Here is a 16,682-nt window from a genome sequence, read left to right on the forward strand (position 1 = left end):
TGAGCAAGGGTAACCTATTCAACATCAGGAAGTGCTGGGAGACTTCAATATAGTGTTCTGTTCGTAGGTAGTGCATTCGCTGAATTCTTTTCCCCTTGTGTGTTTTTAAAGGACTAGGAGATTTGCAGAACACATGGGTAGAAGGAGGACCAAATGGTGCACTCTATGTGGTGTTACTGACTCAGGCTACGTGTGGGACTACATTTTTGAGAAATGGCTCCTTGTTTTTGTCAGCCAGGTAAAAAAACCTTGAAAAACCAGTTCTCAGACTCTTTGATGGCCATGGGAGTCATTTCACTTATTATGTAACCCATACACCTAGGGAAATGAAATTATTCTTTTATGTGTTCCACTGCATCTCTCTCATACACTTCAGCCTTTGTATGTCGCTGTATGTGGGCCAATGAAAGGTACATCGAGAGATATTTCAAAGACATGGTATCATGAGTCATGTCTCAAAAATGTAAACAAAACTATATTTCCAAGCGTTTTGAACAAACTTGTAATAAGATCATTAACCCGAACATAATCATTGGTGGTTTTAAAGGCTCTGGTAGCTTTCCTGTAGATACATCTGATCTGTAAAAAAGGATTGTTTCAGCCCAACAAGATATGCCTATAACTAGCAAAGTACAGCCCAGATGAATATCATCACCTGATATTCCTAATCCAAGTTCTGGAGTAGGCCTAGGTGAAATTATTCCTTCACCAATGGAGAAACTAAGACAAGCTATTTTGGATACAATATCACCAAAACTGTCTTCAGATGTTAAAACTGCATTTATGTGTTCTAGGGGATAGAGAAGAAGAGTTCAAGGAAGTTGTGGCAAAGTCCTGACCAAACAAGAAGTTGAACAAAGATTAAAAGAAGAAGAAAAGGTGGAGGAAAGAAAGAAAACCAATGGTCCCTTAAGTCTACATTTTTGGGCAAAAAAAATCAAACAAGAGATGACTGATCCTGTTTAAAGAAAGAAAAGAACTGCTAAAGCTGCCAAGAAACTGTTTGAACACAAGAAAATCAAAGCTGAAGACGATGGGCCTAACCTTTCCAGCTCAGTCAGTGAGATGAAAGCAGGGTCATGTGTATGTATCCATTACCAGTTTTAATGTGGTAAAACAGTAAATTATAGAGGACAAACAACTATTCAGAACCTTCATAATAAAAAATGTTACTCCATTAAATATTTCACTAAATGCAAAGGAGAAGCTGAATATTACATTTTGCCAGACAAAGATGACATTGAATGGGTTGATGTGGGTCAAATTGCTGTCATATTTCCTATTCCTGATTACAATGGAAGATTTTTCAAGTTTGTGTGAAGTGTTTCTGTGAGAATGACTCTGATTAGAAATCAGCTCATGTTTATATTTGCACAATTCACAGTATAATATTTTTTAATAATTTTCAATAGTATGTCCTAATGTATATTTATTTCTTGTTACACCTACACTATGTGATCAAAAGTATCCAGAAACCCCCCAAAACATATGTTTTTCATATTAGGTGCATTGTGCTGCCACCTACTGCCAGATATTCCACAACAACAACCTCAGTAGTCATTAGATATCGTGAGAGAGCACCATGGGATACTCTGTGGAACTCACGGACTTCAAACGTGGTCAGATGATTGGGTGTCACTTGTGTCATACGTCTGCATGTGAGATTCCCACACTCCTAAACATCCCCAGGTCCACTGTTTCCAATGAGATAATGAAGTGAAAATGTGAAGGGACAGGTACAGCACAAAAGCGTACAGGCCAACCTTGTCTGTTGACTGTCAGATACTGCCAACAGTTGAAGAGAGTCGTAATGTGTAATAGGTAGACATCTATCCAGACCATCTCACAGGAATTCCAAACTGCATCAAGGATCCATTGCAAGTACTATGACAGTTAGGTGGGAGGTGCGAAAACTTGGATTTCACGGTCGAGCTTCGGCTCATAAGCCACACATCATGCTGGTAAATGCCAAACAACGCCTCGCTAGGTGTAAGGACTGTAAACAGTGGATGACTGAACAGTGGAAAAATGCTGTGAGGAGTGACGAATAGCGGTACGCATTGTGGCGATCCGATGGCAGTGTGTGGGAATGGCGACTGCCCAGTGAACATCATCTTCCGGCGTGTGTAGTGCCAACAGTAAAATTCAGAGGTGGTGGTGTTATGGTGTGGTCAAGTTTTCCATGGAGGGGGGCCTGCACCTCTTGTTTAGCATGGCACTATCACAGCACAGGCCTGCATTGATGTTTTAAGCACCTTCATGCTTCCCACTGTTGAAGAACAATTCGGGGATGGCGACTGCATCTTTCGACATGATCGAGACCTGTTCATAATGCACGGCCTGTGGCGTAGTGGTTACATGACAATAACATCTCTGTAATTGACTGGTCTGCCCAGAGTCCTGACCTGAATCCTATAGAACACCTTTGGGATGTTTTGGAACACCGAACCTGATTGAATGTATGCCTGTGAGAGTGGAAGCTGTCATCAAGGCTAAGGGTGGGCCAACACCATACTGAATTCCAGCACTACCTATGGAAGGCACCATGAACTCTTAAGTCATTTTCAGCCAGATGTGTGGATACTTTTGATCACATAGTGTACCTTACACATATAGTGGGGTAGAATAGGTATAGCACTTGTTAAAAGTAAGTTTTACTATTGAAAAGGGATACTATACCCATTTGCCCCATCACGGGGTAAAACAGGTATAAAATAAAAATGGTAGCCATCTAATTACTAAATGGTTAATTAACCAGTAACATACATGCCACTATTCTGAAAGGTCATACTGGCAAGTGGAACCATTTTTAAAAAAGTTCAAAGGACTTCACTACAAGATGACAAAGTTAAAAATGGGTTATTTTTATGCCTGTTTTACCCCCAACAGCCCCTATAGAAACACTGAATATACAACGCCCACTGATGTACTGGGCCCATTTCTAGTGTATTATAAGTATGAAAATACCACCACCCCAACTCAAGAAGAAAGCCAAAAGGAGTTTTCAAGCAACTTAAAATTTTGACACTTTTGTCTACATATTTTGGCAGGCACCTGACCTGTTTACTAACAACCATATTCATAATTATGAAACAAGTGAGCATAGTTTCCACACAGATATGCATGATACAGCTTTCTATAAGAAAGCACACAATATCATCCAAAACTTTTATACAACAGTTTCTACAGCTCTGAATATAAGGATAATTATCCTCAAGCAAAACATATTCTCCATGAAATGTTACATCTTTTCTCAGTGGAGCATGCCTCCCACTATTAAATGTGTTTATTGCTTGCTAACACAATTTATAGCATTTTCATGATCACATTCCATTTTTTCTGAGTTCAGTGTGCTGTTATTCATGGTACAGTCATGGGATGCTGACAACACCAGGCACTAAGAAATAATGCCAACAAACACATCTGACTTAGGATAACAGAGCATTTCTAGCAGCAATGTATTGTAAAGATGATGCAGTATGATTATTTATGACAATATTCTATTTTTTAAGAACAGGTAATGCTCTTAATAAACTGTTTATTTAGATATTTTGGCCTGTTTCTGAAGTACTGGATAGATAAGATATTGAGAGTGGTGTTACAGAATAAGGTATTTCAGACTCTGCACAGGTATAGCTTACATCAGGAAACCCATTTTTTTTTTTTTTTTTTTTTTTTTTTTTGAGATCACAGGAAGGTTAGAGGGATACAGAATCCTTTGTGAGACTCACATCAAAAATATGTGAAACCAATTAAAGGGAATGGAGTGGTCTCATTTACAAAACAACTGCTGGGAGTTTGTTTTCTTAACTGATATTAGGCACAACTCACATAAGACAAGCGTAAATTTTGCCAAAAGATGTTAGACTAGTATTCTAAATTTACATCGACATACATACTCTGCAAGCCACAGTGAAGTGCGCAGCAACAGGTGCTTCAAATGTTGTACTAAATGTTAGAGGTTTGTCCCATTCTGATTGCATGTAGAGTGTGGAAAGATTGACAACTAAAATGTCTCTGTGCTCACAACATCATTTAGTGTACTGTTGTCTACACACTTCATACAAGAATAATACACAGGGGACTGAAGTATGTTTGTAGACTCTACACTTAATAGGGCTTCTTGAAATGCAGTAAATATGCATTCAGTGGGTACCTAGGGTCTATCGTCAACCACAGGCTTATTTTGGTTTTTCAGAATTTGCTTGACGCTCTCCTGTAAGTCAAACAAATCTGTGACCTTTCATGCAGCCCTTCTCTGAATACATTTCAGTGATCTGATAGGGATTCCAGACACGTGAACAATACTCTAAGATGGGATACACCAGCGATTTTTTAAGCACCTGATTGTATTTTCCCAGTATCCTATGAGTTACGTGAAGCTTGGCATGTGCCTTACCTACTACTGAGCCTCAGTATTCATTCCATCTCATGACCCTCCAAATTATTACACCCAGGAATTGATACGAGTCAATTGATTCCAACAGTGACTCGTTGATGTTGCATTCACAGGAAATTACTTTCCTGCATTTTGTGAAACACACAATTTTACATTTCTATAGATTTAAAGCTAGGTGCCAATCTTTGCACCTCTCTTAAGTCTTACCAAAACGTGACTGGACATTTGTGCAGCTTTCTCCATATGATACTTGATTATAGACATGTTAATGGAGCATGTTCTGACATGCCAGAATTTGTTTTCAAGAAAGAAAAAGTGCACCTGTGATGACACTAATTTCCAAGTGGGTCTACCACACAGATAATTCATTAATAAAAGCCCAGCACTTTATATGTACTTTTCCCAGCCTCCATGCTGAGCTGTTTTTGCTACGTAGAGATAAAGCCATAATTAACAGTAGACATTCCTCATTTTTCAAGTTGTTCTTTCACATAATATACTGTACTTTTTTTACATTCATAGTCTTTCATCACATAATGACATGTGAAGCTTGGCACATGCACCTGATAAGTTTGTCAGATATTTGTTATACACACACTACTTTTTTAAAAATTTCAATGCCATCTGAAGAGGGGAGAACATCAGATTTATATGCTTCCAAAGCTGAAAATTGTTTTGCAGTAAATATTTCATGAAAGTAACTGGTTGAAAGATATTTCTCCATAAATCAAATGCCTGTTTTATGTATTTGATAAAGTTGTAATATTCAGGTTGGGGCAAGAAACCTTGCATCTCCTTGGATGTCGTACACTGAGATGAAATATCTAATTATAAAATAAAATGACCATGTAAAGAATAATATTTTCTATATTGCTGAAAGATATAAGAACAATAAGAAAAAGTGGTCTTTTTTGATGGGATTTAACAGCCCATAATTACAGAGCAATGACAAATGAAAGAAAAGTGCAAGAAGAAATTGAAAATGAATTACATCCTCTATCTTTTATACATGAGGACTTTCTTGTCCAGAACTGTAGTGACCTAAGGGACGTGAACGGGACTGCACTCATCTGAGAGCAAATGTCAGTTATACAAATGATGAAATTTAAAAGAGAAAGGCTTACTTGATTCTTGATATGAAGTCCATCATCCCTCATTGGCCAACACTTTGTTGGTTCTTTGAGATGTAGAAGATGAGGGAACTAAAAATATGTTGACTTTGCCTCATGTTCTTCCTCATGGCAAAAACATAATTGCCAAGAGTCTTTTGAGTGTGTTCCTGACACATCAGCCGGACCTGAAGTATCAAAGCTCAAATGGGCTTGAAAGTATTTAAGCCTGAAGACTTTGTGGTTCATTACAACACCAGTACTTCCCATTGACTATTCAGATTATGGATGTTTCTGATTTGTTCGTGCTATTATTATTAGGCACAAAGGTGTGCACTTCCTCTGCTCAATAAAGATATTAACTGGTTGGAACCATACCTTCTTCTAAATGTGAGTGCATTCAGCCATGTCCTTAAATGAAACTTCACCCAATTCCGCCACTCCTGCTTTGATCTTTCACCTTTTGGCAGGCTCAGTAATGCCATTTGGAGAATTGTGCATGTTCTTTGGTTCTGACAAAGATAATCTGTCACTCTTGCCTGAACAAAGAGACTTTGCTACGCCATAGCATCAAATCTCCAAAGTCCTTGGCAGCTGGGAGATATTAAAGGCCAAACACTATCGAAGCTTTTTAATGATGAGATGTAATTTCCTGTGTACTTGAAGGCTTATGATGATGGAGACTGCCCTACCATAATCACACTTACTGGGAACTGAAGCCACTTCTGTACTGAGATGAATGGATTTTACACAATGGCACATAAAATGTCTCAATATTGGTCTCTTGTACTTGCTTTGCACTTTTCTACTTTTTTTGTGAGTATGAAGACCTTCTTTGTCTTCCTGTTGATGTCTTCTTGTTTTTGTAGTTGCCTCAGATACACATGTAACTTCCACAATACAAGCAGTTGGGCAATCATGTGTACCAACAATGCATCCTTAGTTACCTCTTGCAAGGTATGATAAAATAAGCACTACCTCCTGCAAACAAATTCCTCATCTTTATGTAGCTGCTGTGACAAGTCACACGAAGTTCTTGAAAATTGTTGTACTGACTCACAGCACCTGATGCCAGTTGTAACAGAAACTTTTTTAGTTTTACATTTGCAGATAGTCAAATCTGGTGGAGAACAGTGATAAATGTTTAACAAAAAAGTGATCTAGACTGTTTTGTTTATAAAATAAACAAATATGTAGCTATTTCCCAACAACAAAATCACTTATGGGTATGAGATGCAAACTGTCAATGCTCCAGACTTGTTCACATATTTTTTTATTGTGTAAATTAAGAAGCAGTGACATCAGATTGTTCTTACTTTATTCTTGCTTAGTTCTCATCCATTCTCATTTGCAGCAGAGAATAGTGCTTTGCTGAAATTACTCAGGAGTGAAGTTTATGTCCAGATGGTGGAATACAGCACTCAGATGCTTGTTATAATAAGCACCAAGAGTCCTACAGAAATGACATACAAATCTCTTAACATTATGACAGCACATTGTTTAATATATGCTAGATAAAATATGGATATACTGAACATGAGACGTTATGGTGCATGTACACAGTACTAGAAACTACCACCTGCTGGATGTGTTTTTTTCTAGCCTTACTTTGGTCCATAAAAATAACAAGTATGCTGGACAAAAAATTGGTCATCCCCATGAGACACCATGCCAACTCTGTGTAAAACTGCATACAGCATTGATAATTGCTGTTGTTTGGTAAGGAACAGAATTAACAAATTTCTTCATCCAGAATGAGAATTTGCAGTGGAGCGAGCGCTGATATGAAACTTACTGGCAGATTAAAACTGCGTGCTGGACCGAGACTCGGGACCTTGCCTTTTGCGGGCAAGTGCTCTACCATCTGAGCTACCCAAGCACGATTCATGACCCATCCTCACAGCTCCAGTTCCGCCAGTACCTCATCTCCTACCTTCCAAACTTCATAGAAGCTCTTCTGCAAACCTTGCAGAACTAGCAGAGTTCAAGTCTTGGTCCGGCATACAATTTTAATCTGCCAGGAAGTTTCTAATTTCTTCATGTGTACCACATACTACTGAAGCCCCTCATGGATAGTTGCAGTCTTCATTCCAAAGACTGGTCTGATGCAGCTTTCCACACTACTCTACACAGTGAGCGGCCTCTTGATCTCTCTGAATAACTACTGCAACCTACATCCTTTTGAACCTGCTTATGGTATTTATCCCTTGGTCTCCATCTACAAATTTTATCCCCACCCCCCCTCCCCTGCCCCTCTACCACACACACTTCCCTCCTACACTAAATGGGTGATCTCTCATCATCTGAAGTTGTGTCCCATCAAACGATCCTTTCTTTTAGTCAGATTATGCAACTTTTTTTATCACCAATTTTATTCTGTACCTACTCATTAGGTGCATGATTTACTCATCTAATCTTCAGCATTCTTCTGCTGCACTGCGTTAACAAAAGTTTCTTTTGTCTGAACTTTTTATCATCCATGTTTCACTTCCATACAAGGCTACAGCACAAACAAATAAGGTATTGTACTTCCACTCTGTAATTGTTGGCTGCAATATGCACTACTGCTACAACTGTTGGGCTTTTTTTTTTTTTTTTTTCTTTTGGTTAAACTCATCTGATCATAAATAATTTACTCATACAGATGCAACAAGTCTCCAGTAAGAACAAACACAGATGTTCACATATCAGCTTTAGATGTATAAAACAGAAGGACGAAAGCTTATGGAAAAATAAATTGACCTACAGGTGGGAAAATATGTGTTGCTCAAGTATCACATATGCTAAAATATCACAATTCTGCCCTAGTGCAGGGAAAAACAAACAAACAAAAAACAAAAATAAACCCCTGCTTACATTGACAATTTTTTTTCTGAGGACTTGATTGATTAAAATTTTGTGGTAAATCAAGAGTCAAACTGGATCTCTGCCTCTGAAAGGTATTTCTGTAATAATTTATCTTGTAGAGAAAGATTTGCTGCGCACAACAAAAAATTTCAGGAGAGAAGTAGCTGGGAGATGTGGAATAAACTGAAGGGACAGACAGATAATTCAGCTGGTAGAGCATTTTCCATAATAGTCTTTATTTGCAAATAGTCCTTCATTACTCATAATCATTGCTTATCAATCAAAATATTTTTGGCTCTGGTACTTTTAAAGAAAAGTTTTCAAAGCAACTATCAAATATTAATAGGGAAGTGTAAGAGTTATCAAATGCTTCATAAACTTCCAGTCACTTACGGCGAAATACACATAAAAGGAAAGAAGATTAGGGTTTCACATTCCATTACCACCACACTCATTAAAGTCGGAGCACAAGCTAGAATGGGTAAGGATGAAGAAGCAAATCAGCTATTCCCTTCAAAATGAACCACCCTGGAATCTGCATTAAGTTATTTCAGGAAATCACAGAAAACCTAGACCTATATGGATGGATGAGGATTTAAAACTACAGTCCTCCTGAACATGGAGCCAGTGTCCCACTCCCTGAAACTGAGTTACACATGGACTATACCATTAACTATGAAATATGTGTAACTATCTATTTCTTGCTCCAACACCTTCTAAAATACCACTGTCTAGAAGACTATCTCCATTAATCTTGTAAAACATACACCACTTAAGTGACACCTGAAGCAAAATTACATTCCCCTGATTTCTTATACTCTGGAAATTTGTCATTTTCTTATGTTCTGGGAATTTGTCATCTTTCTTTCCCTCACTGGATGATTCTAATAATAAAACACTAAAAACATGGGTGTCTGCAGAAGTTCTTCAAAGTGGTGGCAAAATTTCAAATTTGTCAGTTTTAAAATAACTGATTCGATAGGTCTGAAAACATATCATGCCCAAATACATAAAACTTACTGTTTCTCAAAAGATTGATAGTTATCTACACTCCTGGAAATGGAAAAAAGAACACATTGACACCGGTGTGTCAGACCCACCATACTTGCTCCGGACACTGCGAGAGGGCTGTACAAGCAATGATCACACGCACGGCACAGCGGACACACCAGGAACCTCGGTGTTGGCCGTCGAATGGCGCTAGCTGCGCAGCATTTGTGCACCGCCGCCGTCAGTGTCAGCCAGTTTGCCGTGCCATACGGAGCTCCATCGCAGTCTTTAACACTGGTAGCATGCCGTGATAGCGTGGATGTGAACCGTATGTGCAGTTGACGGACTTTGAGCGAGGGCGTATAGTGGGCATGCGGGAGGCCGGGTGGACGTACCGCCGAATTGCTCAACACGTGGGGCGTGAGGTCTCCACAGTACATCGATGTTGTCGCCAGTGGTCAGCGGAAGGTGCACGTGCCCGTCGACCTGGGACCGGACCGCAGCGATGCACGGATGCACGCCAAGACCGTAGGATCCTACGCAGTGTCGTAGGGGACCGCACCGCCACTTCCCAGCAAATTAGGGACACTGTTGCTCCTGGGGTATCGGCGAGGACCATTCGCAACCGTCTCCATGAAGCTGGGCTACGGTCCCGCACACCGTTAAGCCGTCTTCCGCTCACGCCCCAACATCGTGCAGCCCGCCTCCAGTGGTGTCGCGACAGGCGTGAATGGAGGGACGAATGGAGACGTGTCGTCTTCAGCGATGAGAGTCGCTTCTGCCTTGGTGCCAATGATGGTCGTATGCGTGTTTGGCGCCGTGCAGGTGAGCGCCACAATCAGGACTGCATACGACCGAGGCACACAGGGCCAACACCCAGCATCATGGTGTGGGGAGCGATCTTCTACACTGGCCGTACACCACTGGTGATCGTCGAGGGGACACTGAATAGTGCACGGTACATCCAAACCGTCATCGAACCCATCGTTCTACCATTCCTAGACCGGCAAGGGAACTTGCTGTTCCAACAGGACAGTGCACGTCCGCATGTATCCCGTGCCACCCAACGTGCTCTAGAAGGTGTAAGTCAACTACCCTGGCCAGCAAGATCTCCGGATCTGTCCCCCATTGAGCATGTTTGGGACTGGATGAAGTGTCGTCTCACGCGGTCTGCACGTCCAGCACGAACGCTGGTCCAACTGAGGCGCCAGGTGGAAATGGCATGGCAAGCCGTTCCCCAGGACTACATCCAGCATCTCTACGATCGTCTCCATGGGAGAATAGCAGCCTGCATTGCTGCGAAAGGTGGATATACACTGTACTAGTGCCGACATTGTGCATGCTCTGTTGCCTGTGTCTATGTGCCTGTGGTTCTGTCAGTGTGATCATGTGATGTATCTGACCCCAGGAATGTGTCAATAAAGTTTCCCCTTCCTGGGACAATGAATTCACGGTGTTCTTATTTCAATTTCCAGGAGTGTACTTGTTATTTTTAAACAATGGAAACTCCAAGTTGTAGAGTCAACAATATTAGGACAAGGATAGATTCCTATTCATTGTAAAGACGAGTTGCTGGCAGGCACAATGGAAAGACTATTACACATTTAACTTTTGGCCAAAGTTTTCTCCAGAAAAGAAAATAAACACACATTTACACAAGCAAGCACAACCGGTTCACCCATGACCAACATCTCTGGCAGCACGGATCAGAATACAACTGCCATGCTGAACGAAAACAGCAATATGGAGTGGGACAGGGAAGGGATAACAGGGTATGGGTGGAAGTTGAGAAGAGTGGACAGCTAGGTGCAGCTTCAGGAAGCTGTGCAGCTGTGTGTTATGAGGGGGGGGGGGGATGGGAGAGGGCGAGGGGTACAGGATTGGAGGGGGGGGGGGGGATGGTAAACAGAAATGGAGATGAGCAGGGAATGGGAAAGACAGATGGAGGAATGGCAGAGGGGGGCATACAAGTATGAGGGGACATGAACAGGAAGCAGATGATAGGACAGGGAGAAAGTAAACTGTTGGGCAGACAGTGTGGGGACAGTGGTTACCCAACGTTAAGGATGGAACAACTTTGGGAGTGGTGAATGTGTTGTAAGGATACCTCCCATTTGCAAATTTCAGAAAAGTTGGTGGTGGAGGGAAGGTTCCAGATGGCCTGGGTTGTGAAGCACCCATTGAAATCAAGCATGTAATATTCAGCTGCACGTTTTGCCACAGGGTGGTCCACTTCACTCTTTGCCACAGTTTGGTGGTGGTCATTCATCCTGATGGACAGCTGGTTGGTAGTCATGCCAATATAAAAAGCTGTGCAATGATTGCAGCAGAGCTGGTAAATGACATGGCTGCTTTCACAGGTGGCCTGACCTCTGATGGGGTACAATAAACCTGTGACAGGATTGGAATAGGAAGTGCTGGGTGGGTGTACTGGTCAGGTCTTGGACCTGGGTATTCCACAAGGATATGACCCCTATGATGAGGAGTTTGAACTGTGACTGGCACAGAGACTGACCAGGATGTTGTGCAGATTTGTTGGGTGACACAACACCACTTAAAGTGGGTGGGAAGGATCTTGGGTAACAAAGCCCTCATGAAGAATGTGGTTCAGTTGTTCCAGTATGGGGTGGCACTGAGTGATGAAGGGCTATGATGCCCTGAAATGAGACACATCTCAACCAGCATTTTCAATGTGCCTGTCTGCAACTCAACGTGTCATCTTGATGGCGGGCAGCAATCTATTCTCTTCATAATATTCTTAGTATTTTTAAGGTAGATCACTTTGGTACCTAAATGGTAAGAATATTTCAAAAGCACATTCAAAGTAAATCTTTTTCTGTAATTAAAATGAATATGGATGCCATGTCCTCAGATAATTAAATCCAAGGCATCCAATGGCCTATCAAATATAGCTAGAAAATACTCGCAAAAATTATTTATTCGTATTCTGATAATGTTATGTTGAAACATTTGAAATAGGAGAAAAAAAATCAGAATGATTGAGAAAATTCTGCTGGATATCAACAAAAATGCTGCTATATTAAAACCACATGAAGTGGTGAACAGGGCATACATTTTAAAAAAGATCACCTGTAACACTTTGTTTGCTTATAAAACTTAACATATGTTCACATTAAGGGTTCATTGTATTACTTTCGTGATTTCTATTTTTTAGTGTCAACTGGTGTAACTGACATGAAACAAAATTTGTTTTAGAAGCTACATTCTTCTCGGTGGTTTAGCACAGTTTACCCCAGGGCCAATATAGGAGTAGATGCATGTAGGAACATCATGAAGCCATCCTCAAATTGGGTGATAGAATCAACTTTCAGCAGCCAAGGACTGGACCAAGGTACTCCTTTTTTTTTCTCCAGTTGTTGTCCAGCATGCCAACTCAAATACAGAATTTGTAATTTTGTTACTTTATGTGGCACTGTGTTAGATACATAGCCTTTGAGAAGAAACCGCACTCCTGGAATGAACATGTTTTCAATCCTGAAATTTTGCACTTTTCCCCCTATTTTCCACAACAGAAAATTCCAACTGATGCATTTGGGATAAAGTACAGATGTGCACACCTACCAGATGGCATGGCTGTATGCTGCATTCTTCTGAATGTACTAAAACAGCTCTGCTGTGTAGAACTGACTTCATCAACAAGCTATAACGGGTTTTTATTTTCCAAAGACAGATGGTAAACTACTATTGTGATTACGCTCTGCATTAGGCGGAGGAGGTGTAGTCATGTGACCTTGGGACAGATGACTGGCACGTATACTGCTGCAATGTATCTGTCTTCAGAATTGGTGGCGGAATCTGTGTGCCAGGGTGTCACAGACTGGCTCCTTTCTGAAGCTTTGTAGGGCCTGGACAAGGAAGTAACAGAAAAAGGTTGAAGACTTTATTTTGTCACGGTCTGGTGAGAAGGCTTGTACCATCTTGACTGCAAGTCAGCACCAAAACTGCAGATGCAACCATAATTTCCTGTCAACTAAGAAAACCCAATACATGCAATTGATGCTAAGGCTGCAATGTTTCATATCATCACTTGCAGTGTTAAATCTGCAGTTTAGTGGAGCTACAAAAGACTGCTAGAAATTTGAGCAAATTATGTAATAAATAAGAAGGCTGTACCAAGATTCCAGAAGGGGGCAGGTGTCCCTTCTTAACCTCCTCGCAGATGCCAGTTACTGAAATCCTGACACTATCATATCTCTATTGTTGTTGCAAACACAGACTAACACTAAATTTTTATCCCTTTAATCTTAAAATGGAGTGTCAGTAGGGGCCTACAGCTTCACACTTAGAATATACGACCTAGCAGTGCCATGATTTTCATCTTGAAAGATATGAAACAAGTCAAGACTTGCATGTACTCATGAAAGTAGCTACTTGAAAGTAATTTAATGAAGGGTATTAGCAACTGATTATTGTTAAATCACTATACTCTATCTGTGCGTAAAGTAATATAATTTTAAAAGAGTGTGAATGCATACTTTCTCAGATGCGCTTATGAATTCTTCTCTGAAAATCAGCTAAGTACTGCATTTATTTCAAAGTGATGTTTGAACAAGCTTCCTGTTTGTCAACATTGCCAAAAATATTTCCACAGATTTAAAAGCAGTGTTTTTTAACATTAGATTTCAGGATGTTCATTTACTGTTCAATAATTCTGTCTTTCTAGAAGACATACTCTCAAAGAAAAGAAACTAAAGTTTTTCACAATGTAAGAAACATTACTGACACTGGAAATTATTTCTATTTTCCTGTTCAGATGAAGTAAATCCATAAAGACAGAGCATTACACAACTACACTTTTACTGCGCATAATGATTCAGCAGAATCTGTGAATATTTATTATTGCTCAGTTGGATTTAAAGTCATATTGTATATAAAACCATACAGTTTCACTAATCTTAATTGGTGTTATATTCAGAAAGAGTAAACAGCTACAGAAATTCTGAAAACAAATTATGTCATCTTAGGCAGCATTAAACAATTCAGTACGAGGAGGAGCTGAACTTACCGATAACAAACATTGGATATGGCACATGAAAAAAATGACGATGCAGGGTGTGATGACATGTGCAAACCGAGATAGAACAGCCTAATCATTTTTGTGATGATGTTTATTTTACGCACGTTGAACTTTGGTGAGTGGTTTATGTTCGCCGCTTTGTTATAACGATCACAGCAGATGGGTGGTATCAGTAATTTGAACATTTCCCAGTAAAAAAACCTACTGGTCAGTTAAAGACAGTAGTGAAGCTGATAATGGGCAAGTAAATGTTTAATCCATCCTGGCTTTTGCAGTTTCACACTGCAGCTGTCATCCTAAATCAACATATAGTATTTCAAAATAGTGAAGAGCAGTGTATGAAGGATGGTAATAGTTACGTATTGGAACCCTCTTGTATTTTACAAAATGGCATGGATGTAAACATTAGCTTTCACAACAGGTCAATTTGATACCACAGCCAGACTTTTTGCTTTGACATTCGTTGTCTTTGCCAACTCTCAGCTAGACCCTAGGCTACACAACAGATTAGTTTGTCACAACAATCAATATTTAAGAAGGGAGAGCATAAAATACTTAACTTTAACCAACAAGCACACATTTTATGCGCATACACTAAAAGGTAAGCCTTGCACATAAGAATGTGAAGAGAATGGTTTTTCTCAATCCAATAGCAAAGTTCTGCATTTTTTAAACTGTTGTTCATGTCTGTAACACCAATAAGATGACATCCTGCTGCTAGTGTGCACTGGTCTTGTAAAAAGCATCATATGCTGAGAGTGTAGCTCTCTGAGTACATACACAATTATCCTAAACAATCCACAAAACAGAGACAGACTCCGACACACAATGCATAATATTATTGACTACTGTATATTAACATGCCATATAAGATTAACACCACACTGTTAATAAAATGTCACTCAGTGTCACTAAAACAGATTATATTCACACACACATAGGTGCTAAAAAACATATTTTCAAAACACATAACATGTACTCTTTACCAGTTTGAATGAGTGGAGTGTGAATGCATGGTAAAAATTGTTAATCATAACACAAGAAGCAGCCTTCCCTGTCAAAATGAATAACCAGCTGAGGAGAAACACACTTTGTAGATATTTATAAACAGGAAACTACTATCACTAAAAACTGTTCAAATTGTTTTTAAATTAAGCCATATACACAATGTTGCTATATAAATAATGTGTAAATTATCAGTACCTAGAAAGTACATCACAACAGGTACTGATCATATAAAGACAACACAATAAAACACAAAAAATATAATGAACAAGGTGAACAGAAACTGCTAGACAAACAACCTGAGGAACCAAAATTTCCACTAACAACCAACTACACTACCGATCGGATCATCAAAACCTTGATCTAGAGATGCTGTCACACATTATCCATTTAATAGGCAGCTACAGCAAGAATGTTGCAAACCACTCAGAATAATAATTTCTGTTGTATAATTTACACTCCTACCACAACCCAGTAGCAGTTTGAAGAAAGACTTACACTGAATTTTCTGCTGCGAACGTTAATTATTAGCAATTACGGAAATTAGGGAAAAGCACCAATGTTTAACATCAAAATCAAAGAATTCCCAGCTTGCTACCAAAGTTGGTTCTGCACAATATGACTTGATTTTTGCATGAACACTGACAAACTATTACGCAAGAAAGTTAATAGATTCAAATAGCTTTTTTGCATTACAGTTTGAACTTTGATCGCGTTCTCTGACAATTCAACTTCAGCAACAGTTATCGCAATATTTCTTTACATTATCACACAGTACTTAAAAAAAATACTATCGTTATTTCACGCAGAAATACGATTGCTGTTTTTGGTAACCGGCATCACCCGGCGAAAAGACTATTGATATCATCCATCTCCAACATTAGCTGATATATTTGTTGTTCGATGCAGTAAAGAAAAATGTAACGATGACTTTATTCTCGGATTCATAAAAATTTCTTCTGTTACGAACACTGCATATCACCAAGCTAAATCTCTCTTACCCACAGATCTTGTTTCTCGGTGAGAGTGTAAACACAGGCACGTAAACAAAAACACTTCTTCTTGCTACCAACTTCACATCTGTTGCTCTGCGGAATTTACCAGTTGCCACTTAGGATTTTGGTTTTACTCTAGTTTTTTCGGAATTACCCCTAAAATACTCTAAAAATCTTAGAAAAAATCTATATTTAGCGGGTATAATTATAATAAAAACGACGTATTATTTCACTTATTTAATAACATAAAATACCTACAACCTAGTGCACTCCCATAAAATTTGTTCATTTCTTCTATC

General features: G+C 39.5%; 1 protein-coding gene across 1 annotated transcript in view; it reads right to left on the minus strand.

Annotated features, from left to right (window-relative positions):
- The window catches only part of LOC124616117 (UDP-glycosyltransferase UGT5-like), a 180,014-nt gene extending 163,559 nt beyond the window's left edge, over positions 1–16,455 (minus strand). Inside the window, exon 1 of the mRNA XM_047144381.1 lies at positions 16,390–16,455. The gene's annotated coding sequence lies outside the window, so the exon portion shown is untranslated. The remainder of the gene's footprint in view (positions 1–16,389) is intronic.
- Between the last annotated feature and the right edge of the window lie 227 nt (positions 16,456–16,682).

This window comes from Schistocerca americana, chromosome 5 (assembly GCF_021461395.2).
Source record: "Schistocerca americana isolate TAMUIC-IGC-003095 chromosome 5, iqSchAmer2.1, whole genome shotgun sequence".
NCBI lineage: Eukaryota > Metazoa > Arthropoda > Insecta > Orthoptera > Acrididae > Schistocerca > Schistocerca americana.